This window comes from Fundulus heteroclitus, chromosome 20, assembly GCF_011125445.2.
Source record: "Fundulus heteroclitus isolate FHET01 chromosome 20, MU-UCD_Fhet_4.1, whole genome shotgun sequence".
Classification (NCBI taxonomy): domain Eukaryota; kingdom Metazoa; phylum Chordata; class Actinopteri; order Cyprinodontiformes; family Fundulidae; genus Fundulus; species Fundulus heteroclitus.
Window position 1 is genome coordinate 18,025,457 of NC_046380.1, and position 27,866 is coordinate 18,053,322.

Sequence of the window (27,866 nt, forward strand, 5' to 3'; positions counted from 1 at the left end):
AAAGAAGTTTCCTCCTCTAAACGTCTTGTGCGGTTTTTGTATCCCTGGTGGACAAGTCATACCAAACACATGTGAGATCTTAGTTCAAAGACATTAAACACCTTCTAAAATTCAGAGTCACTCGCTCTGACCTGGTTCACATCCACAGCAGACCATTGGCTATTAAGTCAAGTGGTTTCTGGCACTCCCTGCCTCGGCTCTGATGTCTCCTCGGTTGGCTCAGTCCTCCACAGACTCTCTCTCTCTCTCTCACATAGAGACATGCTGAGCATCATTAAACAGCACTCTGCTCTCTGTTCTCCTCGGGCTCACGAGTAGCAGCCATGTGAATATGGAGAGTTATCAGTGTTTGATGTGAGAGAGGAGTCAAAAAAAAAAAAAAAAAAAAAAAAAAGCCCACAAGAACGTGCTGGCAACAGTTTCCACCTCACAGGAAAGTCTAACTTGGTAAAAGTGTCGATTTGATGCGCCTTTGAACTCACCGGGCTGTTTACCTGCAGAAAAACGTGTTAATGAATGATAGTGGCAATATCTGCACATCCATTAGAAGACACCTGCTCAGAAACTGAATTTACGGCATCAAAGTGGCTGATGATGATAATGGTTCAGAGCCGTCATCCCGCATTAAAGCTAATTTAAAGTTTGTTTAATCCCCCGTCTGTCACACTTAAAGTTTGGGAGTTGTGCGCTCTACCTGTCATTGTGCTGAAGCACAAAGACACGCAGCAGCTCTGACCCACTTTAATCTGTCCTAAAAGACGGGTTCAGGCGCGCTCGCACAAACAGTCCTAATTGGTGGAAGGCTCGTCGCTGGTGCCGCTCGTCGCCCCAGCTTTGGAAACGCACTCCAGCATGAAGCCTCTGGATTTTAAAATGTCATATGTGAGCTCAGACTGCTCTTCTTTAACAAGCAGGCGTTAACCTCGGCTGTGCAAAGACAAGAGGATCCTCATTTACCCTCCACATTTCAGTAGACGTTGCTTTTATACCGCTTGCCACCGGTGGCTTTAGAGTTTCTTCTTGTGTTTTCATCCTTTTAAAAAGAGCAGTTAGAAACAGCTAGAAGTGATGCATCTTGTTTATGTAGGTCTATATTTGCATATTTGTCACTGATGTGAACAACCAGCAAAATGTTTACGTTGTGCTTGGATGATTGCAGCTTCAACACTTGCTGACAGCACATAAAGTGTCCCACCAGGTATAATAACACACTGGTTCACTGTCAAACAGCTTTAAAAGACACATACTCTTGGACTCTCTGATCACTGTTTCATCTCAGTTTACAGGCAAAAACTTAAAACATCTAGACCCGTGGATCTAGATGCTTAGGACTGTTAGGAAGTGAACTGATGAGTCAAAGCAGGTGTCACAGGCCGGCTTTGACTGCACAGATTTGGGTGTATTTGAAACTTCAGACACTGACATGAATGAGCTTCGCTGTCACTTCTTTTCAGCTAACGACGCTGCTATGGTTAGAAATGCATTGTGAAACGTCACCGCCCACGTCTGTGCTCATGAAATCCTTTGAGCGACAGATGTTGAAGCACCTGAAGGAGATCACAGATCCCCTACAGTTTGCTACCTGGGCAAACCAGTCAGCAGGTGATGCATTCAACCTGATAATACGCTTCATCGGGACCACCCAGGGACAATTGCCAGGATCCTGTTTGCAGGACTTCATCTCGGCTTTAAACGCCATCATCCAAGACATCCTCCACCAGAAGCTCCCCCAGTTCACAATGCCGGCTTCCACCAGTCAGTGGATAACCAGCTGTGAGGGCGGGGAGTTTATTCTCAGAAACAATCTGCACCAGCGCCCCCCAGGGCTGTGTTGTCTCCCCACTCCTCTGTAGAAAAACAACTGGACCTCAGCGAACATGTCTATTTTTTTTTTAACTGCTAATGTTTACAGATGACACCACGGTCATTTGTCTGCTCCAGGACGGTGACGAGTCCTTAAACAGACTTAGGGGAGTAGTGGCCTAGAGGTTAGAGTAGCGTGCTTGTTTTCTGAGAAGGCTTCAAGTACCCGGTTCAAACCCCAGAGACTGCCGTTGTAGGTCCCTGAGATTGAGACATTCCTGGGCACTGTTAAAAAGAAAAAAACAAAAATTGCTTACTGCTCCCTAGGGCAGAGGTCACGGATTAGCGGACCACGGTCCGGATCCGGACCCACTGCTACCTAATCTGGACCCAACCTCATTTAAAAAATTTATATATTACTGCATGTTGTCCAACGACAGTGTCTAACTCAAGTTCTCCGTCGCTGCGACGGATTTCCGTCATTTGGAAATTGAGCGCAAAAAATTCCGTCTAGACTTTTTATTCAAGGTTTTAAACACAAGCTGCTCTTAACCAATCAAACCTGGCAGAGTCGGGACATTAGCCAATCAGAATGAGAGCAGGGCGGGTCTTTCCAAAGCGGACATTGCCAGTCTGTGGTTAATCGGTGTTCATCATTTTAACCTTTGGGAGAGAATTTTAAACTGGCCACAGATGGTATGAATGAAAGTAGCGGTGGTCAAAGGTTTTCTTTGGATTTATGCGAACCAGCAGGTCAGAAAGTTCAGCAGCTGACAACAACTTCCCTCGGTAAGCGTCAATCTGCTCCGGCAGTTAATTAATGAATTATTTCCACCTGTGGCCATGTCACCTGTCAGCGTTTATTCCCTCGCTGATAAACGCGGCGACCAACCAGGGATCTCCTCGTGATTCGCTATTATGTTTTATTTAAACACAAAGAAGAGTAACGCGCTAGCTCAGGCTAATTTAGCGTGACCCTTGAAGAACAAGAGTCGGACTGTGAAACAATGTGCCTCATTTGACTGGGTCCGATTCGGAAAAAGTAAAAAAAAACAACAACAACAAAAAAAAAAAACCCTGCGCTGTTCTGAAACAAAGAAGGCAGAGCTGCATCTGCTGTCGGTATGCAGCAGTGTTCACCTGATAAGCAGCTGCGCTCCAGGACAATAAATAAAATGACAAGGATTTTGGTGCTTACAGATTGTTAAGAAAACTACATCAAAAAGATAAAACAAATAAACTGCAGCTACAACATGGACTGGAGAACGGGTTCTACCTGGGTGAGGCCAGAGAAAGGAAATTCTCAGAGTTTTTTTTTTTTTATGAAGTTAAAGTGGAGCGCGGACACAGGGTTCATCCTGGACAGGTCTCCAGTCACTGGGCTAAAATATAACCATTTTATTAAACTTCAAAAAAGTTAAATCATGCCTTTTTATAAACTGTAATGATTAATTGGTGAACAATAACGGGCAAAGCAGAGACTGAATTATTGTCATGTGCAATCTGTGTCAAATTAAAATGTATTATGACATGATAGTGTTGGTGATGTGTCCTGCATTGTCCATGGTTGTGGTTGGCCTTGTATGATTATAAAATTGGTTTATATTGAATGTGACAGGGAGCCAGTGGAGTTGATGTACAAGTAGATGATGATGAAGCTGCTGTCCTCTGAATCAGCTGCAGTTTCTGGAGGGTTTCTGGAGGACAGGGAGGGAAGGAAGCTGGGATTGTAAAGTGGACTGTGGACCAGTTTGTCAACAGTGTGAAGGAAGAACTTGATGCTGCAGAGATGAAAGTAACCCAGATGATGATGTGGATGTGGAAAGTGATGGAGAGGCTGTCCAGGATGACACAAAGGCTCTAAAGCTGAAAGGTGGCAGAGATACAGGAATTTTCAATGGATATTTTAAAAGTATCAGATTTAGTTGACTTTGCACACTAAGCAAGTGAGCCAACTAATGCGGCATGATGTCCACGGCCCCAGGAATATATGGGCTGGTGAGAAAATGTTGTCAGTCAAACATTATTTTTGCTTCAACCCCTGTGCTAACTTTACTTGTTAATATGGCAAAGCCCTCCGGTGCGTTCCCAAACATATCCGCTTGCTCATACATACGGAGAAAATAGCTGATTTAAAGGCGTGGACTTGAGGTTGGCTTTGTTGCCAATCAAACCCAGGTGTAAAATCCTTGCAGGGCAGCCTAAAGCTCACGTCTATCATTAAGCCATAAAAAAGAAATTAAAAAAAGTTCAGTTGTTTTATAAAAGATGTGAAAGTCAAGAAATTGTCTATATACCAAACTGTGAAAGATTGTGGTTCTCCATTTCAAAAAGCACTTTGGATTTTAAAATAGAAAAAGTTCTAGTTTTATTTTAATTGATTTGAATTATGTTATTTTTTTGTTTAAAAAGTCAATGTAAAAGGTGGATGCATAAACATTTTATTTCAGTGTTAAATACTGTTTAAAGTAACGGATTGTAATAAAAAATGTGTCCGGACCTTTACTGGTTGTTGATTTTCTTTATTCGGACCCCGCTGATTTTTAATTAGTGACCCCTGCCCTAGGGGATGAGTTAAATGCAGAAGACAAATTTCGTTGGAGTGTACAGTTAAAATGACAGAATTTCTTCTTTAATAATAATTTAACGTGATAAAACCTCACTGAGATCTAAAATCTTTTTCAAGTGGGAGCTGAGCTACAAACAGTCCTTGCTCCACACCTGAGCTGGTAGATGCACAGACACTTTTCAGAAAACAGCCCTGCAAATAAAAAAAAAGTTTAAATCTTTGCAGAGCCCACACATCCTGGACATGCACTGTTTAGATGTTTACTTTATGGTCGCGGCTACAGATCTCTTTTTGCAAAAAACAGCTGCCAAAGAGATGTTCCCCCAGGCTGTCAATCTAAGGAACACATCCAGAAACAACAATTGTCATTATGTGATCATAATTAAATTAGGTGTAATGAATGTTAGAAGTTTGACCTGATATTTCACACAACACAATGAAAATGTTTAACAAGTTTATATAAAAAAAAAAAAAAAGGAAAGGTGTAGCTGAAGTGGGGAGCTTCAGGAAACAGGATTAGCAGCACTGCAGGTGAGTGAGACAGGTTAGTGAAAAGCTTGCACAGGAGAAGTGTAAGAGCTTCAGAGTAGCCACTAACCTTAATTGGATCCATAACCAGCGATGAATCCAATGAGGGAATCCTTCCTCCTGAAGGGGACAAGTGATGCGTGAGAATACCAAACAGTCCAAGGTCATACACAGGTGGTCGAGGATAGGCAGAGGCACAAATGGGGAAATCCAGCAGGCTGAGTCTAAAGTCCAATTCCAGGTCCACAGTCCAGATATCCAATAAGCAGAGGTACAGATGGGCTAGGCTGAGAGGCAGAGTCAGGGAACAAGCTCGGTTCAATGTCCAGAAACAAAGAACCAACAGGGGGATCCGACAAGGGCGAGGCAACAGGCAGAAATCCAAAAACAATCAGGAGACAGAAACACAGTCCTTCCAGGAATGCTGGAAGGTCTGCTGGAGAATCTGGCACCAGCACTACTTCTTCTTCTTCTTGTGGAGTTTTATGGCGGTTGGCAACAAACTTTAAGTAGCATTACTGGTTATGGAGTGTGGTTCTTATTGGTCTATCTATCTATCTATATATCTATATGTACCTTAATATTCTACTCATTTATATAATTCACTCCTTCTATAATCAAATTCTATGATATAATTTAGTTTAAATATCGAATAACTATTTGTATATGTTTACTCCCCAAATGCTTCCTCAAAATATCTAACAAATTAATCTTTTCCTTAATACATTTAAACTCTTATGCACCAGCACTCAGGAGAAGGCAGGCTTAAGTAGTGCCACACACAGGTGAAACCAAGCCAGTAATCAGGGCGGCAACAGGTGCGTCCAATCAGGGGATTGGGTTGGAAACATCTGGAATGCTGAGAATGGCTACAGCAACAGGAAAATAATCACAGCTGTAGCTGTGAACAGGACATTAGGGTAAGACACTGGATAAGAAATCACACATAACATGCAGACACAAGACAAGACAGGATGTTCAAGTTGAGGGCTCCAACAACACTTCCTGAGATTAAGACAACCATGTCTTAATCTTTGTAAAAACATGCTTATATACATAATTCTATAAGGAAAGAGTGAAAATATTTCTATTTTTCCCTTTTCATGTACTTGTACTCAAAATGCATTCATTGTGAAGAAAGTGGAACCAAAGTAATTTACCTTGTCTGTGACACAAACTTGCCGATTAAAGCTGATTCTGATTTTTTTTGTCGTTGTTGTTGATAGAACAGGGCACTGCATCAGCAGTGATGTTTAGAGAGAAAGGCTTTATTCTGTCAGAATAAACAATGGAACCCGAAGGAAATAAGATGTATTTTGTCTTCACTGCTGTGGCTGTCATTAATGATGTATTTCTTCCACCTACTCAGCAAGACACGTTTGAAGTTTATTTTTTTTCATCGTAATCACAGTGGGAGATGTAGAGGTAGACGAGACAGACTGCGGTAAAGTGCAAGCAGAAATAAGTTTTTTTTTAAAGTCACTGCAGGTAATTTCTCCCACCGCTCTCTGTGCTGCATTTAAGTTCTCTTCCTCCGTAATTAATTTGAGATGTTATTAAAGACATAATGCGTGCTTGCATTTAGCCCACAAGAGCTCTTAAGCAGCCCACCAACTGACTCCTAACCTTTTGTTCGAACGGATATTCTGCGTCTCTCTGACTCCCCTGCACTTAATATAAAGAGTGAGCGTGGAAATCATTTACCTGCCTGCGACTGTGTGTGTGTGTGCTTTTTGCTCAGAGCTGAGTGGAGGAATTTGAGTGTGGAGTGGTTTCATCAGGTGGAGGATTATCAAAGCCATCAGAGTTTTTATGTTCAGTCAATGATCTGACTCCCCCTCCTGAGGTTTTGTTTCTGAAGTCTTTGACTCAAAGAATAGGAGAGATGTGAGGTTTTTTTTCTCGGTACTGGTCTCTTATTCGCCTCACTAGGTGGCACACTGATCAAAGTTATACAAAAAACAGTTTCCCCCTTTAAACCAACGTAGAAAGGGGCTGGCAGCCTGAACCCGGTAAGGGTTACTACTTGGTCTGGAATTAGCATCAGAATCGATACAGGATGACCTTTTTTTCTTGTCGTTTTTTTCCCCATTCATCTTTGTGGGTAATTGTATGTTATTAAAAGCGGAGTCATTTAAAAAGATAAAAGGTTTAAATGATGGGGTCTAACGAATATCTTCCTTTTTGAATGTCTAATATTTTAGTGGCGTATGCCTCACCATGGTAATAAAAGGGATAATGAATCAACCTTGCAATCAACTATAGAAGAGGAGTATTGCAGCGAGTGTCAGAGCCACCAGATGGTGGCAATGTTGCCACGAGCATTATGAACCCTGTCTTAAGGTTTTCATGTTCAGATGTAAAGGCTGTCATGCTGAGATTATGATAGCTCAATTGTGGAGCGCCAGAAAGGCTTTTATCTCCTCTGCTTAGATTTTTTATTTATTTTTTTTGGGTGGAAATGAGATCTGCATATTCTACTTTTGCAGATGAGAGATCTGTGAAGAGATGCTGTTTTAGTGTGGCGGAGAGGAACCAGGGAGATGTTTGATCAGATTTCTCGCTGATCCCATTCATCTTAAATCCTTTAAATTATGACGATGTCGGGATTTATCTTCTGCCGAAGCTGGTCCCTACACCTGCAGATCGACTTCACTTGTTCTGGGAAAGTTTCAGAAAGTCTCTTGTGGTTTGTGGTCTTCAGTTTTTTTGAAGTATAGTGCTGTGGAAAAAACAAAAGTTTGTCCCTTTACAAACTTTTTCTGCTTTGTTTTCTTTTTGTTTCTCCTGAATGTTCCAGATGATCAATTTCATTTCACTTTCAGGCAAATCGAAACTGACTAAACACAAAAAGCAGTTTTTGCTTGATTTCATTAATTAAGACAAAATACAGCTATCCAAACACCTCTGGACCATAATGTGAAAATATAATAGCCCCTGTTGATAAATCACAAACTGTAATTAACACATCTCTTTGTTCATCTTCATTTATCTGATTAATGTCAAACTCATATGATCAAGAAGCCACTTTAATAGAACATGACTGACAACATGAAGATCTGCTAAAAGATCTTAAAACGAAACAAAAAGCTGTTAGCCAGGAATAAAGTAGGTGAATCGTCAAAGGAGTGGAAATCCTACTAAAATTACTCCACGACCCTTCCAGGAGGTAACAAGAGAACCTCAAAAGCAGTGCAGGCTTCACTTGCATCAATTAACGTCACTGTCAATTTTTCAATAGTAAGAAAGAAACTAGGCAAAAATGGCATCAATGGGAGTGTTTCAAGGCACAAAACACCTGCCTGATGCTGGTTCTTCCCATGAATGTTGATTTTACTTTGACATATACCACCTACCACTGTTGCAGGGAAGCTGTGTTCCCTAATTGCTGTGGCCTCTTTCAGCAAGATGGTGCACCTTTCCACAAAACAAAAGGACGGTTCAGACAAAGGTTCAGGTAGCCAGATGAGGTCGACTCAGATCTCAGTCCAGAGAAGCATCTGTGGGATGTGATGGACAAACGAGCTCAATCAATCCAGGCGCCACTTCCCAACTTACCGCTATGATCTTGGTGCCAGATACCACAACACGTCTTCAGGGGTCTGATGAAGTCCATGCCTCAAGGCTATTTTGGCAACAACACTGAGACCAACACAGTATTAAGCAGAGTGTCCTTATGCTAGCCATGTAAATCACCAGCCTGTCATCAGAAATGTAGCTGATGCTGCAAACTTTCCAATTTGCATACAGAAAAAAGCAGAATGTGTTTAATAAGTCAAAGTTTATTTGCAGTAGACTAACAAAATGTGCTGTAGAGTTGACAAATGTCAGATGTTCTTGCTGCTGTAACTTGGTTGATGACCAGTAGAGTAAAGGCCTCTTTTTCTTTTCATCATAGATAATGAAAAACTTTTTACCATAACTGAGCACCAGAATGAAGATAAACAAAGCAGTTGTCAGATTAAACGGGCAAAACCTGTAAAGCCGAGGGAGCAAAAAATGCTGATTTTTCTAAATTGGTGGGTAATTTAAAGATGAGCTGACCGGTAAAAAGTTTAAACTGATTGAGTTAGACTTTGATTAAATCTGAATAGTAACATAAAACGAACAAAATCAAAGTCAATGTAGGCTGGATATTAATTTCTATCTTGCTTAAACACAATTCTTTTGAAGAATGGAGTAAAAAATGGCTGACCTTTTGCTAATTTATGAAGAACCCAGGTGAGGAGGTGTATTGCCAAAAAATAAAGCTTCATTCAAGAAAAGGAACAAGATGAGCTGTGGAAGATAGACAAACACAAGAACGGAGAAGATTTTCATAACAAATAAGGACACAGACATGCAAAGACCAGGAATATTGCTGTCAAGAATAAAAACAAGGTTGTATTGGTCTCTGACATATTAGCATCAGTGATCATGAAATTTAGCTAAGAGGGTATTCCATTACTTATTTACGACTAAGTTGCTTTACATTACATTAGTGCTTTGTGAAAGTATTCATAAACATCAGACCTTTACCACTTTGTCAAATAAATCAGAAACACTAAAATATTGTAATTTTGAGTTGTAGAAAAACACAGTAGATCATAGTGATAAAGTAAAGTGTTCTTCACAGATAAAACTTTAAAAGTAAGACATGCATGTGTACTCTGTCTCCTTCTCTCCTATACCCCTTAAAGTTGAGAAGTTAAAAGCAGGATTAGGTTATTAAAATATATCCCAAGCTACGAACATCTCATAGATCTCTGTTCAACCAATCATCTGAAAATAGAGTATGGTTCAACTGCAAACCTAGCAAGACAGTACATGGCTGTCCACCTAACCTGAGAAAAAGTGGTAAAAAGATTATAAACCACAAAAGTAGCCAAGAGGGGGTATGATAACACTGCACACTTGAACACAACACGTCTATGGTGAAACATAGTGTTGGGCCATTACATGTTTTAAGTTTAATGTTTAATAAATAGCTCGGTCTGTTAGTATTGTCTGGTGAATATGAGCCCAAATCTTCTCTTCAAGTTCAATAATTTATTTAGAGAAATAAAATGAACATCCAGGAAACATCACTATAGAATGATGTTTGTCTGAATTAACAGTATATTTCAATCAACAAATCCTCTTAACTTGGCTAGTGAAACTTACCATCATCAGAGTGATTTAGTGAATCCTGGTTCACTGCAGATCTAAGTTAGAGAACCAAAGTTCATCTTAAAGAATGTGGAGTGAGGTTAAATTGGCTTTACTAATTTAGAACAACCATTGAATGTGTTTAACCTATTCACAATGCAAACCCTGAATTAGACAAAACCTTTTAAAGAATTATTTTCTATATAAAAATCAATAATCCTTAGGACACTTGACTTTTATTAATGTAATTATTTCTCCTGGAAATAATTCAGACTCAAATTAGTAACTTGGGAAGCTAGAGGGTGCTGTAGCAGGTGATAGACCAGAAATGACGTATCGGGGCACGTCCTGGCCGTGTTTAGATTACCCTGATCAGTTAATCCTAACTACACAAAGCACCATTAAATGGACATTAATCCTCCATGTTAATGCTGTACTAACCCTCGTAGCTCTATAGAACGATGGCGGAGTGAAACAAAAACAAGCATTATGTTTAAATCAAACTGGAGCATAGCTTTATTTCAAAGGTCGCTAACAGGTGGCTAAGCTCGTCTTTTTACTCGATCAAACTGTTAAACAAAACAGTAAAACACGTTAAGATGAACCATTTTAACCTTTCCCTGCTTATTCTCTGCCATTTTGGTTTACTTTGGGCCCTCTGGTTGGAAAATGTTGGTCCAGGATGAAGCTAGTTCGGACCGGGGCGACTCCTCGTGAAACCCCGGTCTGGATGAGCTTCCACTTTTCTCCTGTGGTCTGTGTTCGGCCCCTGGAACGAGGGTACTGGCCTCTGCTGCGAAGCTGAGGAAAAGTCACAGACCTCCAGTTTCCATAGCAGTCGGCTGTCTAAGTTCTGATGTTGGAAAAGGGCAGGGATGTACTTAGCGTGGTCGACCCTGCGTGTTTGTGGGTCTATCCAGTGTGGACGCTTTCACAGTCCACGGGCAAAGAGGAAGACGTGAGGAAGAGAGCTTAGCTTTGTTGTGGTGCCACCCGCTGTGATGGGGCAGGGAGTCTGTAGCTTCTCACATTTCAGAAACAGGTTGATTTTGTCTCTCCTGGCTGATATCCCAAAAGACGTTTATGAATGTGTCCTTTATTTAACCAGGTTAATAACTCATTGAGATTAAAACCTCTTTTTCAAGAGTGACCTGGCCAAGATGGCAGCATAACAAATGCAGCACATCCAAAATACAAAACCAATACAAATCTCTGTCATTTAAAAATGATTTGAATTGCCCCAATGAAACATTATTATTGATGGTATAATTGCAGCACAAGCTGGCTGTTCACTTACTAGGCATGAAGACAAATGCCTGCATTTTTCCTTTTGAGTTGTGAAAATCTTTGTGTCTAAGTTTAGCTCTTTATTAATCTCACTCCCTCCGCTCCTCTGCTGTCATGATTTATGAATTAGGAGCTGGACCAAAACGGAGGAACTCAGGAGCAGCATTATAAATTGAAGAATTTAATGATTATAGAGGAAACTGACAGCACATGGAAAACAAAAAGAACAGGATGTCAACCATGCGCAGTCACAGGAAGAAAATGGAGATTGTATGGGAAATGATGAAGGTCAGTTTAATGCAAGGATTCAGCAGAGGACAATTGGCAAACAGTGAACCTAAATACTGAGGGAAGTGAGGAGAATGACACATGGAGCCGATGTAATTATCAGGGGATAACGAGGAGCAGCTAAGGCAGGAGATAAGCCGATTGATTAACACAAAATAGAGCTGAGCTGTTACACAAAGAATCTATCAACCAAGGGGGAAAGACAACCTGAGATCTAAGAGGAATAAAACCAGAATCTACGAAGAACAAAACATAAAACAAAGAAATTAACAATAGAGTATGGAGAGACTGGCAGAATAAAATAAACAAGGAAACGCTTAAAACTCAATCACAAAAGAAACCCAAACGCCGGGAGATCAGGACAGACTGTCAGAGCAGTTTGCTCCAATCTGAATGACATGATCAGAACAAGTGTTTAGATGGATGATGTTCGGATTAACGATCGGCATAAAACACCCGTCTCATTCGATTTGGCTTCATCTGATCACAATATTCCGACTGCCGTCTTTATATGACACAGTTTTATTCTGATTGGCCTTTTATTCCAATTACTTATGTCCCTGTGAACATAATTAATGTGTTGCCATGGTTCAGCCAAAGTCTAGAACTTCATGGATTGAAGTAATGTTCTAAGGAAGAGTCGACCAAAATTTTCCCAGCAACAGCGAGAGACTAATAAAGTCATACAGGAAAACAACTTATTCAGGATGTTCTAAAAACTTTTATGGGATGTAATTATGTTTCCCATTACTGTAATAAAATAGAATTACATCTTTTTGGTGGTTCAAATGAAACTGACTTCAAAGTGGTCCCTCCGCAATAATACCTTATATTATTGCGGAGGGATAATAATATCTTCTCTAGCGTAGCAACGGATTCCAATTATTTTGGTTTGACTGACCATACTTCACCTGTCGTGTTTTAATAAAAAATATTTAAGATGATCCACCTATAATGTGCAAAATCTTAAATATGAGGCAAGTGTTTCCTGTACTTTGCTTAAGTGCTTAATGACGTGGAAAAAAGCGGAAAAAACAAAACAAAACAAAGATCAAACAAGAAGTGCTTTAATGGACTTAACACCAAATTTTCTATGATCAAGCCTTTTTCACTGAGTGCAAAGCAAGTTCATGCAGACACCTAAAAAAACAACTTCCAGACCTGAGAGTAAGTAGAAAGTCTCTTTTTAGTTGGACAGTCTCGTGTGATTATTTAGCTGTGGCGTGATTAAAATGTGGCAGAGTTTCCTCTCTTGGGATTGCTGTGGATTTTTGCAAACTCTCTGATCCTTTCAACTGATTCCGAGCCCTTTTGGGATTGAACAGCGACGTGTTTGGAGCGGCTTCAAATTGCTTTGGCCGAGACAGCCTGACTACCGAACCGAGCCGTCTCCAAACCCAGCAGAGGCTGAGGATTTGTTTATATATGCTTTTTTTTTTCTTTCTGGAATATTTCATCACAAGAGAGCTATTTGAACTAACTTAACTGTATCTCAGACATCTGCATTTAAACAGGCTCCGGCGATAACACAATGCGTTATCACAACACCACAGAAAAACTGGAGTGATTACTTCTCTGTGTGCAGAGACATCACGTTATGAGTGAGTTTTGTCCTTTTTCAAAGAGATTAAAACCTCTTTTCACAAACACTGTACCGGCTGACTGAACACCAACATGCCTCATTAGAGTCTCATTATTGATGTTGTTTTTCTGCTGTGGGTGGCAACAAGGATTGTAATGAGCTGTCTACATCTCACAGTCAGCAGCCACTGAGGGCCACCTGTGTGTAGGAGTGCGCATCACAGAAAATACAATATCCCTCTGATTTAAATGATTGCATGCCATTACATCATGGTTATGTTACCTTCTCGACAATTGCTATGAAGACATACGGGGGAACGAACGCATCCAAGCGTTTTTACACAGTTTTCTTAACTTTAATACCAAAATATGTCCTTTTAACGATGAGTCAGTTTAGAGTGAGTCAAGCTACTTATGCAGGCAGAAATAAAGTTTGAAATGTTTCACTCTGATCATATTAAGGAAAATAAGTTGTTTTGGACACTAAAATCTTGGTTACAAATGGGTGTCGGATCTGAAGCTCTCATTATTTCATCAGGAGTTGGTGTAAGGTAACCTATGAGTCAATAAAACAAAAAAAGAGACGTGCTGGGAGCCGCTTGCTGAAGGATACAACAAGTTAACAGTGACTTTACCCAAGACACAGCAAAGAACATTGTTTTTGCACAGCCTGAGACCCTAGCAAAAATAAGATTTGCTGTATTATTATATAGGAGGCTAGAAATAAAAACAAGGATTAAATCATATGTCTGCTTATCTGCCTCTTTTTGTGCAAGCTAGAGCTGGCACAGTGGCCCAGCTAGCTCCATGGAAGTTAGGAAAGTGGCGCTTGAGAGAACCTGCAGCAAAAATAAGGAGATTATCTAGGATCAAGGTTTTAGGAAGGGTGCTTCTGAAGGCATTTGTTTTATATTTTACATCAGTGACCACTTTGATTGCAATTACTGGTTACAGCATTTCTAGGCTACAGTTTGAACAGTAAACTTGTAGCACTTTAGGATAGATACTGTGCCTCGCAAAGGAATTCATGCCCCTTGACTTTTTCCACATGTCACATCAAAACCAGCACCTTTAATGTATTTTATTGAAAGTTTAGATTGTTGATAGACATACAGAAAATGGAGCATACATTTTGAGATTTAGGTCAGTTTAGGTGATACATGCTTTCACTTTTCTTTTCTTACAAATAAAAATCTCATATGTGTGGATTCCCTTTGTTTTTGCCCCCTGCAAGTCGACGTCACATTTTGCTACAATTGCAGCTTCCAGTCTATTGGGGGTAATATTTGGGGCTACTGACCTCCTGGCAGGTGAACCTTCGCGTCAGTCTTTTGCAGCCTCTAGCATTTTTTTTTCTTCTTCTTCAAGGATTGCTCTGTTTTTAGCTACATCCATTGTCCCATCACAGAGCAGCATCCATGTCTTTGCTCAAGAAAAGGATCCTTACAGTGTAAAGCTGACACAAAAAAAGAAAGAAGAAAAAAAGAAAAAAAGAAGAAGAAAACATTACATAGGATAGAAAAGAACATTACAGAGACAAAGGGAAAACATTACAGAGGAAAGCACGTTGCAGTGGAAGAGTATGGAGGACCATAAGAGTCACTGAAGAAGAAAAACAACCATTTCAACTTTAACATTTAAATCACACAATTATAAATCCAATTTGAAAAGCATTTTGTAATTGGACTTTTTAAATTTAATTATTAAAAAGGGAATTGTAAGATGTATTTCTTAATCCATTATTAAATACTGCAATTTGAAAATGTAATTTCAAATACGATTTCTGAATGGAGATTTAAAATCCACAATTCATAAATCAGATTATAAATATATTTCACTATCAAATATTTAAAAGGGTAATTCGCTTTTCCTTTTCACCTTGCATTTTCAAATGTGTTTTGCAATTGCGTTTTCTTTTTACTTTACCCACTCCATTTAGCATTTCCGTGACCCTTGTGGTCCCTGAGCACATTAAAAAACAAGTTTAAACCAATCACAGTCGCTTTCTCATTGGTTACGATAGCCGTAGTGTTGTGATCCAAGTCTGGCTGCCACTCATCTGGTCTCCTAGAATCAAAACCTGCTTTATTCCACAATATTACCCCTGATCTATCTGGTGTTACAACAAAAATGCACTAACCCCTAACAAATATAAAGGCCTTTTTATTATATTCGTGCTTTACAACAATATGCTACTTTGTGTTGGTGTATCATGTAAAATCCTAATAAAACGCATTAAAAATTAGTGTTTGGAGGCAAAGATGTCCATCTGATGTACTCATGTTCATTTCTAATCATATTTTGGTCACTCCTGATGGGTCTTAGCATCACTCTTCCATCTCCAGCTTCATCTCCTGTCTCTCTGCAATTTTCACCCTCTCCAAACCAGGCATCCGAGCAGCTCTCATTACCCTCATGTCAAACTTCCCTTTCCCCCTTCGCAGACTTTGGTCCCAATCCCTCCGGTCTCTACCAACTCCCTATTCCCTGCCCTCTCATCTTCGCTTCTACAGATCAGTGCCCATTGCTTTGGATGGTTGACTCCAAGCACCAAATCTCACTAATCTGCTCGTTGTAGCCTCACTCCTTTCACACGTGCTATCTGCTGCAGTGGCCCCTTTGTAGTCAGTACTTTGGCATATCTGTGTTAAAATGCTGCATGTGGATTGCAAGTAAAAGGAAAAAAAAAAGGTATGAAGCTATCTTTAGTATGAATAAGATATAAATGTATGGGTCGGAACAATGTGGCAGGGGAAAAAGCGTGAATAATCTAGGATATCTGTGAAAATGGGATAAAATACTTTAAAAAATAGATGAAGAAAGGGTGGCAATGCAATAAGTTCTTGACGAGGAATAATTTTATTCACGCTTTCTGTGATTAAAATAAAAAAAAAACACTGGTGAGCTTCCGCTGATCTAAATCTTATATACATTTTGGTTGATTGTGAACAGTAATGTGAAAAGACGGTTCGGTTCTCCCTAATTCTGACATTGCCGGCAGAGAACCGGGGCGAGCAGTCAGATTTGTGCTGTCGCCTCGTCTGGTTTGTTCCAACATGATTATTAAATGTGGACGTGTTGGGGATATGCACCTGTAAAACTCGGAGCAGAACTAGAGTCAAACATTGATCAGGGATGCTATCAACCCGGAGAGGAGTTTTTGCACCTAGTCATTTCACAAGTGAGAAGCAAACGGTTATTATTTTTGGGTGCCTATGCACAGATTGGGGTTCACAAATGTTCTTCAGGCGCTTTTTTTTTTTTACTTTTGGTCAAAAGAAGCAGACTTCGCTCAGTGATGGGCAGCGTTGACACAGGCCTATTCACGGTTGTCACCTGAAAGTTTTCATTACAAAAAAAAAAAAACACCTGTCTGTTTGTGAAAGAATGTGTTCAACATAGAAAATTGAATCGGGAGGCTGTGTCTGCTCCTCCACTCTGACAGCGTGTCATTTTCAGCGGCAGCATGCAATTACCTGGAGTGTTTGGCCATCTTCTGGCTACAGAGGTCCACCTTGTAAATGTTGTATGTGGAATTAGAATCCAGTCATCAGCAGCTGTCGTAAACAATTTACCCCCCGACTTCCCACCTCCTTCCTAAACCCACCCGCCCGGCTCTGATTTGATCCACAGGAGGATGCTCTGGAGCTGCCGTGTGCCTGTAAACATGCCTCGTTTTGCAGAGCTCCCTGCAGGTCAACAGAAGCCTGGAAGGTGCGGCCGAAAATCTTTGATCATTCTGTTGAAAAAGATAGAAAATAAATAAATAAAAGAAAGCGACCTTCACTGTCACCGGTGACTCACATATTGCCTCAGTCACTCTGTCACTCTTGTCCAATTTCTCCTCTCAGCCTGCACAGCCGTGCCGAGAAGAGAAACTAATGTCTGGAAAACTAAGTGGAAAAAGAAAACAACACATGAATTTTATTCATCAAATGTTAATGGTACACACATGTAAAATTAATTTTAAATTCACATGAGATATGTGTAACAGATGCAAAGCATATGTTTTGCATAAGGGGAATGTGCTTTTTGAGCGTTTTTGATGTGAAATCCTAAATGGAATAATTAATATGAAGCTTTCCACTCATATGACAAATCAAAGCACTTTTACATTTTGAGTCTCTCATTCACACAGTAGCACTCATTGTAAATCAGTGGGCAACTTGAGGTGAGTACCTTGCTCAAGAATAATGAAATAAGGTGTAGAAAAAATACTTTTACAAATAAGACAGATCATCGTTTGGCAACATTTGTTGAAACTGTGTAAATAATTCATTTGGAAAATATTTGTATATTTATTTCTGCCCTGATATTGCAGTTTGCAACATAAGCATATTTCTCAAGAAGAATCTTTCTTTTAAGCAGCCAAATATAATTTGCTTTCACACTAATATGCCATAAATTGGAACAGGACATTATCAAAAAGGTTTGCCATCTATGCTTTTATGGCATTTTAACAAAGATTGGGTGGAAATTTGGTTGTGCATGCAGAAGGTGAGTTTTCATGTGTTTCACCTGTGGAAATTATACATATTGTGTAACAAAATGTGCAACAGAAAACCGTTCACATGTCAGAGAATTTTCCAAGTATTGTTTCACACTTAGAAAAATGGATCATTTGTGTTTCTATATACTATAAAATTACAATAGCATATAAACAGCTGGAAAAATCTTCCCCATGTGAAACATTTTGCAGCATCTGTTTCACATATGGAAATAATGTGTAGTAAGTAAAATGTTATTTCTATAGCACCTTTCACTGACATTGGTATCACAAGTATAGACAGTGGGAGAGCGTTCCAAAGTCTCGAAACCATCACCTGAAAAGCACCATCGCAGTGATTTGTACAACGGGTCCGAGGTACCACCTACAACATTTGAGTCTCCCTAAAACCTTAAAATCCTAGGCAGAGGCTTCAAAAGATCATGTATAGATTTATTTTGGAGCCTGAATGTGGATTGCCCTGAAAGTTAAAACCAACAATTTTAAAATGTATCCTAACGTGCACAGGCAAGCAGTGCAGAGCGGTCAGAACAGGAGTAATATGTGTCCCTCTAACATGTGAATCACATGGGAAAGGCATCCACATGTAGGAATTACATCTTACATGTGAAGCGTATGAGAAAATCTTCCAAATCTTTTTGCATGTGTTTCCCATGTGGAAATTGTGTCTTAAAGTAATAGGTTTTACATGTGGAAACAACATAGTGTGGCAATTTGCAAAACACATGTAAACAGAGTTTCATGACTTTATATACTTTAGTAACATGTGAAACGTGTGTGAAATTGGAATCAGGTAACATATGAACACATTTATCACGTAGAAATAATGTGCATTTAAACGAAATGAAAAAAAAAAAAACAATATGTGAAATGTTTCACCTGTTTGAGTATAACAATGAAGCACTTTATTTTAGTGTTTTAAAAACAAATAATTGTAGTTAGTTCAAAACCACAAAAGCGTTCAAGTGTTTAATCATTTATTGACATTTTTCAGCAGTTAAGAATAAAATCTTTGCTTTGCCTCTCGTTTTATTAATTTACTTATTGAAAGGTTTATTTTTTTTATTAAACTTGTACCTTCTTAGGGACTAAATACATCATCATCCCAGATCTGTGCTTTGCATTGTGTTCATTCTGAAAGAAGAAAAACACAGTAGTTAGTAGTTACTGCGGCTCCGATCGTTACAGAATGGATTACATAATGGACTGAAAGTGAATTTCTAAGTCTCTGTAATTGATTTAGCCAAATCATGCTTGTCTTGTCCAAATGAGGGATTATTCTGGGGCGGAGAACAGTAGTCGCGGATGAAGGAAGTGCCTCAGATCACTAAAGTCTGATCCAGAAAATCCCTCTTGTGAGAAAGGGCAAAAGCTTGAAGGAGACACACACAGAGGCTGCAGAAAGTAATGGCCAAATCAATGATTCTTTAAAAGATGCAACTTTTTAATGTTTGAGTTAATTCTCCCTTTTCTTATATGTTTGTTTTTTGCAGCTGTCCAGTCTCTAAACAGCCTGAATGACCAGATCGCTCAGTTCATGGTGACTCGACCATGTAGTCTGGCTGAAGAGGAGGAGACCTTCATCCCAGGAGAGAGGGATACGCTCAGGAAGTCCATGACCCTGATGAGACACCTGCTTATGGACGCTCAGGTACCACCAACATAAATCAGGCCAGATCAGCTGTGATCTGGCCTGATTTATTTGTCCCAAAGAGTGAGCGTGCTACAGGTTGATTCAGACAGGGTTTTAAGAGAACCTGTTTAGTCCTGCCTGAGATATACAGTGCTGGTTTTGAAAATAGTAAGTTTTTCAGATAAAGAGCCGTCACAGCATTGACAGCTTGGCAAAACTTCAACAAACTTGCTGTGGATTAGTTTTTGGTTTCTGGAACAGTTTAACGGTGATTTATAGGTCTAAAAAAATGAAGCCAAATTCTGCAGTTCATTAAATGAGGCTGTGTCTGATCTGCATAATATGAACCGGACAGAAAGACGTAAAAACTCTTCATTTTGGTTTCCTCTGTTAATGTAAGAGGAAATGTGGTTTCCTCTAGCACAGCGGTTCTCAAATGTTTTCAGTAGCTTCCTCTTTAATAAGTGAAAAAATTTCAGACCCCCATCCTGACAAAATGGGTCAGAAATGTAACTTTTATTGTTTACTCTCTTAATGCATTGAAGGCTTCACTCTGAAGATTACCCAGAATCCCATTTACATTTTTTCATTGCTGTTAAATGCATTCTTTTACAACAATTTCTCACAACTAGAATTTTTCAACATGCCACATGTTAACTATATAATATTTATATAACGTTTTTAGTCTGACTCATCCATGCTCCCAAAACATAAGATGAAACTAAACACAGCACGTTTAGTTTCATGCACCTCATCATCAATAAAATACAGAGACCCTAAAATAAACAAGAAAAAAATATGGCGAAAATGTCAATCCATTATTATTAAAGACAAACTACAGTTCGTTAAAGGTCCATTGTGCCAGTTTTGAGTTTAAATATTGTTTATTTTCTTTCGCATACATACCAATGACAATTGCCCGATTTAAATGAGTTATCCTCTATTTACCTCAGTTGCCTCTATAGGCCCCAGTTCATGAGAGAGTGATTGGGGTTTATTCTCTGGGTGTGCGCGTGGATCTGATGCGCATCGATGGATTAGTGAGAGAACACGGACTACCTTCAATATTTAGTTGTTTTTTTTTGGGGGGGGGGGTTACCTGAGAAGACGTTACGCCTCTAAACAAAAGACCTGTGCAGTTGAAGCGACAGATGTTTTTCCTCTTCTCTCATGCACAGCACTGGTGTCATTTCAATTTATCACCAGAGGGGGCAGACTTGTGCAAAAACTCTACAATTTGCACGATGCTTCTTTAAGTTTTATACTGTCTGGGGAGTTTATTAATATTATTCATCCACAGAAATTCAAAGCTACAAAGTTATCTCAATGCAGTGAAGCTTTTGCTCTGAGGATTACAGAGAATCCCTTCCTACTCATACTACTGACTGCAGGTTCAGACCCAAACCACAGGGGGTGCTGTTGTCCCATTTAGCAGAACTTAGAAGGACATGGCAGACCTTTTTAAGTGTAACGCCTGCACTGTATTGTATTGATTTTAAAAAGGCAAGGCTGTTGTTGTGCAGCAGTTCTCCAGAAATGGATTATTTTCTGGGTCAAACTTCCAAACATTCATGAATTTAATTGTTCCATTATTTTTCTTTTGTTTTGTTTTTTTGTTGTGTAAAATGAGCGCAAACCTCATTTTTGCCAATTCATCTAATTCTAAAACTAAAAGCAAATCTGCTCCTAATATAAACTACAGAGTAAATAATGTATAAGGAATAAAATGAGGAATAATCTTCTTATAAGTAAAAATATTTACTACTTTCACCTATTCAGTTGAAAATAACAGGACGCTCATGGTCTAAAAAGCAACACGTTTTCTTTTTTTTTCCTGGTAATGCATTGTAAGTTTGTATTATGTATTTTCATTCTCTACGTATAAGATTTACCAGTCTTATATATTTGTATATTAGTCAAAGCCTTTTTTTTATCTCCAAATAAATCAAGTAAAACAATTAATAGAGTTTTATAAACTGCATCAGTCCATTAAATATATCTGCACTCATTGATTTAGAAACACTCTTCTCAGTGTGATTCCTCCCTGATTAAGTCAAATTCTGTGTTTAAAGTTTTGGATATCAATGTGTATCAAATGTGTAAATCTTGAGCTTTCTATGAGGAAATATTTAGATTCTTAATCACTTCTGCACCTGCTGTGTATTTTATCGAAAGGAGAGCAATTGTAAAGTAGCACAAAAATAATCCCCCGTTCCCTGCGTCTGCCGGACTTGACAAACGGATTTGCATCTACATTAATTTAGTGTGAAAACGAAGCAAATAAAGCCTGTGAAACATGTGCATAAGCAGAACAAATTCTTTGCTTTCTGAATTTGTCTCCATTACAAGAACGCAAAATGTTATTCTAAGCAGGTGAAAATATTCTTGTGGATTTAAAGCAGCAATCACTGTTGTGGGATTGACAACAACTGGGAAGTTTTGGTTTTATATTTATAACTATATGTCACACTTTGTGTTTTAGTACATACCTTTTTTATTTTGCAGGAAAGTTTCTGAGGAGTTGAGGCAAAACATTGGCAGCGGGCATTTTCCTTATCATTGCGTACTTTCACAAATAGTTTAATACCAGCATCATTTTAGGATTGAATCTAGAGTTTTTTTTTTATTTATTTCTACAGCAAAGCCAGTCTACGCCTGTGAGAACGTTCCAATCTGAGTGAAACGATGAAAAATGTTGCTAAACTTTGTAAAATTAGTTTTTAATTTTCTTCTTGGCTGCATGCTCTCTGTTCACAGCTACTTTGAAGCAACAGTAATGGTTTTACAGATTGAACAGAAATTTTCTTTGGAGCTTTAAGAAAATAAATATAGAAGTAATAACTTTTTCTCTTTCTGCTTGCTGTGGTATACTGCTTTTTGAATAATAACTAAATTACAAAACTTTATCTGTTAGCAACTTTAAACACAAGTGCAACTCAAATTGCTTTGCAGAACAAAGGCAAGACACACAAGTAAAGATCTAAAAGATAAAAGAATATAAAATGTAAATGCAGAGGTAATTTGCAGTAGGTACCCAGTTTGTACTAAGTTGCAGTACGTAATGTTATAAAAAGCAATAAAAGTACAAATTATAGGACATAAAAAGTAAAAGAAAAGAGATGAAGTATTTTGACAAAGAACTTGTCAAAGTGGGAAAGGTTTGCAGTTGCTTGAAAGCAGGGGGGATGTTCACCTTTTATCCCAACAGACAAAAAAAAAAAAAAAAAAAACAGGAAAATAATGCCCGTTCCTCCCAGTCTAGATTAGAAAATTCTGCAAAACCAAACATCTAGTCAAGTCTGTCTGTAACCTAGTTTTTCTGATAAAAAAACAAAAGTTTTGAAAACCAGCAAAATAAAGTTGCTGTTACGCTTTATAACAGCATCAGGGAGCTCTAAATTCATGTTGAAATTATCCATTGCTAATAATTCTAAGCCAAAAAAAGAAACATTTTTCTCTTCAACAATTGGCTACCTTGCTTTGATTTTTCAACTTAAAACCTGCAAAACGATGAACTGCTCCTTGATAAACATTGGCTGATTTAACTCACAAACACAAAAAAATAAACTTGCACATAATTGTCTCGATATGAACAAAGAGTAGCGGTAGGGGAGGAAAGCACTCACTCAAATGTGTATTTATATGTAATTGCAGGACACTCTGAACAGAAGGTGTGCAGCTATTCACATATATTTACAACCATGCAACGATTAACCAGCCAAATAGTAATATATTATTACAAACACTACAACTGAAACGTGAACAAAATTTTTGTTAAGATGTGCTCTCTTTTGTGTTACTTGTGTTGTAAAACACAGGGCCTTGAATGGTCCTGTTACTTATAACAAAAAGACAAAGTTTATAGTCCTGCTGGACATTTCAACCATACGTTTCATCTGCTAAATAATGCACTGAAAACGTGTCAGTTGTCTGCACAAAATCCCCCATCATCATGCACTGCAGCCTTGTGTCAACATCTGAAAAGCTAATAAAACACGCTGTTATTGATACCTGCAGCTCATTGTTGTGATGCAAAATATAGCATATTGGTCCCACCTGAACATAAATTGAAGAGTGGCTCATTGATCCTAACTTAAAGGAGCAATAAGCGATATTTCACCACAAGGAGCAATGTCTGTAGACCAAAACAAGGTGGATGACAAGCTGCGCCTCTCTCTACCTCCACTCTAGCTGCAACCGGTCCCTCCATCCTTTCCCTTCTCACCTGTTGCCTACTATGCGTATATTTGCAAAGCATAAAAACGCAGCAAAACAGCATCACCTTTTGGAGAAACACTTCTTGTGAAGAAGTAAGTAACTCATTACTTTATAATGCTGTTAGCAAGAGAACATTTTGATCTGCTGGGGGTGCTCTCCGCCATGTTGCTCCAACGCGGCGCTGCTCTGATGGTGGCATTTTAGGGCAGGGAGGGGCTGAGCCCTGAGTGGAAGCTGTTCACATGCACCTACATACACGCATGGTTTAAAACTAGCTATGCTAGCTTAAAACGTCACATTTGGCCCATGTTACCTATGTCTGTTGGAAGCTAAGAAATTGAAGATTCAAACCATATATATTGTGGATGCAATAACAACAAAAGGGTAATCATTTAAAAGATAATTTTTTTGCCTTGATTCTCAGTTCTCCCTGAAGGAATGATGGCTGCTGTCTTGCAGAAAGAAGGAGGGGCTAACTGAGCATGCGTTGTAAGATTATCATCAGTCTAGGTGAATCGCTTAGTAGTTAAATAAACAATGTTGCAACTGTCCCTGCTCTCCCCTATTAGTTTGAACTCTCTGGCCTACATATCAGCCCTTATGTTTGGCAGACAGCTGCACATCAACCTGAACTAAATCTGAGTTACATGGACAAAAATAATTGTAATTTCTGTCTGTTTTTATATTTAATTGTACAGTTTCAAAATAACAATCCAGGTTAACATTACTACTGAAAAGCATTTTCAGACTAAAATAAACACACAATTTTCTTAAGCATTGTAGAATATTATGGATTATCATGACTAAAGTAAATACACTTTCTTGACTGGCAGTATATTTATGTACAAAACCCATTTGCTGTATTGTTTGAGGATGCAAATTTGCTTTGGTACACGTGTAAAATAATATCAAACAAGTTTCCGGGTTTCATTCTCTTCTCAATCCATTAACAATGCCTCATAGGCCACATTTTATTAGAAACATATATATTTTGTTGAATCTGTATAATCTGATTGAATTTGACTTGGGAAAGGGCCTTGAGATGACATGTTTCATGATTTGGCGCTATATAAATAAAATTGAATTGAACTGGAGAGGAGTCGGCATACATTGTGCCACGGGAAAACAGTAAAACACAAGAGAGAAGAAGAAGGAGATAAGATGGGTGGCTAATAAGGGGTATTGTGTTGATGAGAGCATCAGTTGCTGACAAAAGTATCGTCATCCATCACAGCTTGGTAATCACTGATGCCAGAGTAAACTGGAAGGAAAAAACGATTAGCTACCAGTTTTTGTTAAATAAAAACTCACAACTGATCTTAACTCCCCTTTTACATCCCTATTGTCAGGGATGCCCCCCCCCCCCCTCCCCAATCACAGTTTTTTTTGTTTATCTCACAACATGTCGTTAGTGTTGTTTCAAATGCTCCAGATATAGAGAATGGATTTTAATTTAATTGTGAAAGGAACCTTAAATTGTTAGAATGGCCCAACCAGAATCCAGACCTCAATCCAATTTCTGATCTGTGGAAAGACTTGAAAATTGAATTTCACTGATGTTCTCTGTTCAGTCTGAGCTCTTTTGCACAAGAAGAAATTTTTTTTTTTTTTGCAAATGTGTAAAATATGCAAAGCTGATCTGCACCAAAGGCTGGATCTACTAAGTATTGAATCAGGGGCACTAAATAAAACCCTTTTAAATTTGCATTTATGATGAAAAAAATTGAGAACCATGCATCATTTTACTTTTCACAATGATGCACAACCGTGAGTTGATCTTGCACATAAAATAGGTAGAAGGTGTGTGGTTGTTAGGTGGCAGAATGCTTTTGCAAAGACGCTGCAGCATTTTCTATTTAGTGCATTACCGGGGGACCAGCCTCCGAACCCGTGTGATATGATTGCACCAAAGGAAAACCCACACAGCATGAAGAACATTTATGATCAGCTGAATGTTCCTGAACAGTAAAGAAGAGCGTGTCACTCTGTGAATTCTGCCACTGGCACCATGACCTTATCAGCCTGACTGACTGGTGCTGCAATGCTTCGCTGCACGGTCTCTACAGTTGTTAGTGTTGTTTTCTACAGACAGATTCACATACGGATCCAAACTGCCCTGAGGCGTGGGTGCATACATACATACATACATGCCTGTCTGTCTTGTATGTCTCTGTGTGTCCCTGTGATGAGCGGGACGTCGCTTTTTTTGCCCATCAAGCGCTATAGATAGGTCAGTTTAGCAAACCAAAAACATCTGTATGCAGTGCGCACAAGAAATTGTCTGTTTTTCTTTTTCTTTTTTTCTTTTTTTTTTTTTACACCTTTTCATTTTACGAATAAAGTTATTTATTTATGTGTTACGGTAGCTAAAGCATTCCTTTATTCATTTATTTTAAAATATTGATTGCAGTGTCCCTCCTCTCTGCTCTGCCATAGATGAGATTGTAATCGATCAGTATGGAGCGACTCCCATTTGTCACTTTATTTTAACTTCCTTCTACTTTCTGATGGATGCTAAATAAATCCCGACACACTGATTCAATTGTGCTTCCGTGAGCACCGTCGGCAGCTCGGATGATGGATGCGGAGTTCTCCCGACGTCCTCCTGGAGATATTTTCTCAGACGCAGTGTCATTGATTAAAGGGAAGGTAATTCAGCAAAAGGCCATTGCTTTCACCTCAGCTCGGTCGCATGCGAGCTCAAGTGAAAGATGATTAGCCTGCAGTCTGTTCCTCCCGTTAGTCAGGAATATCCGTAGCATTGGGAGGTGATGGATGAACAGGAACGCCGGCCATGGATGGAGTGCAGATTATCTTCTCAAGAAGTTGTACTTGTTGAGAAAAAGTAAAAGTAAAGACACTTGTCAGGGTGACAGATTTTCATCCGCGTTGCCTTTGTTTGTGTCAGATTGCACACCTACAGCTTTCGCTTGTTTCCTATTTTTTCCTGCGATGGGGCGACAAACGGACGGCTCTGTCAGCTGGAGGCTTATCACTCGGAACTGACAGGAGGTGAAAAATATCATAATGATATTCTGACATTCATCTCCTGTAAGCCTCCAAACATTTCCAAATGACAGAACGGGTACAATGTCCCAAAATACATATTATGTAATAAATGTGTTGGATTTTCGAAAATCCAATCTGTTTCTCTCCATGGATGGAAGCAATGAATGAAGAATTACGGATGTGTCTGACGGTGGATTCCCTACATTTATCCCACTTCCTGAAAAAGAAAAATTAGTTTTCTTTCCAAAATTCAAAGTTTGTTGGGGACTCCTTATGCAATACCAGATTTTATAGTAATTTTAAGTATACAACCGCAATAATGATGGCACAAATCTTTTGTCAAGATTGTTTTTTATGTGCGCTGTGGCGGTGCTGAGGTAGATCATGTTTTGAATCTCGGCCCGTGGACCTTTTGTGCGTTTCATCCCTCTCTCTCTCTCAACCCCACTTAAAGGGGACATATCCTGCTTTTCAGTTCTTCCTTTTCACATTGAAATCATATATAAAGTGGGACGGCGATGCTTTGGTCTGTTTGATTGATTTGCTCAAAACTAAATTAAACTAGACTAAACCTCAGCCCAGATGTTATGATCAACAGCGTAAAATGCAGATCCATTAAAGCCGGATGCATCACTGTCAAGACTGTATTTTGATTTCCTTTGTGCGTTTATTTTAACTATTGCTCTAAGTTCACAGGTCAGGATTTCTTTAGTTTATTATCCTTTAGTTTGTTTTTTATATTAGTTTTAACTTTTGTGGAGTGACTGGTAGATTTTAGTTAATTCATTGTTGATTTGGTTAGATTTCTTCCTGTGTCTCCTCCCTGTCTGTCCCTGTCTATCATTCTCCCTCAGCTTTCTGCCCTCATTGCTTTCAGCTGTAGCTCATTTTCTCATCTTTGCTTTTGCCTCACCTTCCCCTGTAGTTCAATTCCCTGAACTCTTCAGTCTCCAATGGTTTCTCCTGTTTTTATCTAAAGATTTTTGTCTCCTGCCACCCAGCCTCTTTGTGCCTGTCATTCTGTTCTTATGTTCTCTCTCTATGAGACAAGTTGATGTAGGCTGTCTTTAAGCGTCCATTAAATCTTTATCATCGACTCGCTTGGGTTCTTCATGGGTCCTCAAACCGCAGTCCTGGGAGGTTGGTTTTACCATGAGTAAATTTCTGCATAAACTAAAATATAAGATAATAAGTTATTACTTATTATTATTATTAAGGCATCCAGATCAGGCTTCTTTTAAAACAAGGAGCATTTTCAGGGTCTGTGGAAAATTTCCAGAGTGAGAAAGAAGTTTTTACTATTTGCAATATGGTGC

The 27,866-nt window shown here is 39.0% G+C and overlaps 1 protein-coding gene across 1 annotated transcript in view; it reads left to right on the plus strand.

Moving 5' to 3' along the window:
* Positions 1-27,866, plus strand: part of kaznb (kazrin, periplakin interacting protein b) — a gene marked incomplete in the record, with an annotated part of 138,442 nt that overhangs the window by 17,260 nt on the left and 93,316 nt on the right. The window contains 1 exon segment of the mRNA XM_036151379.1: positions 19,184-19,341.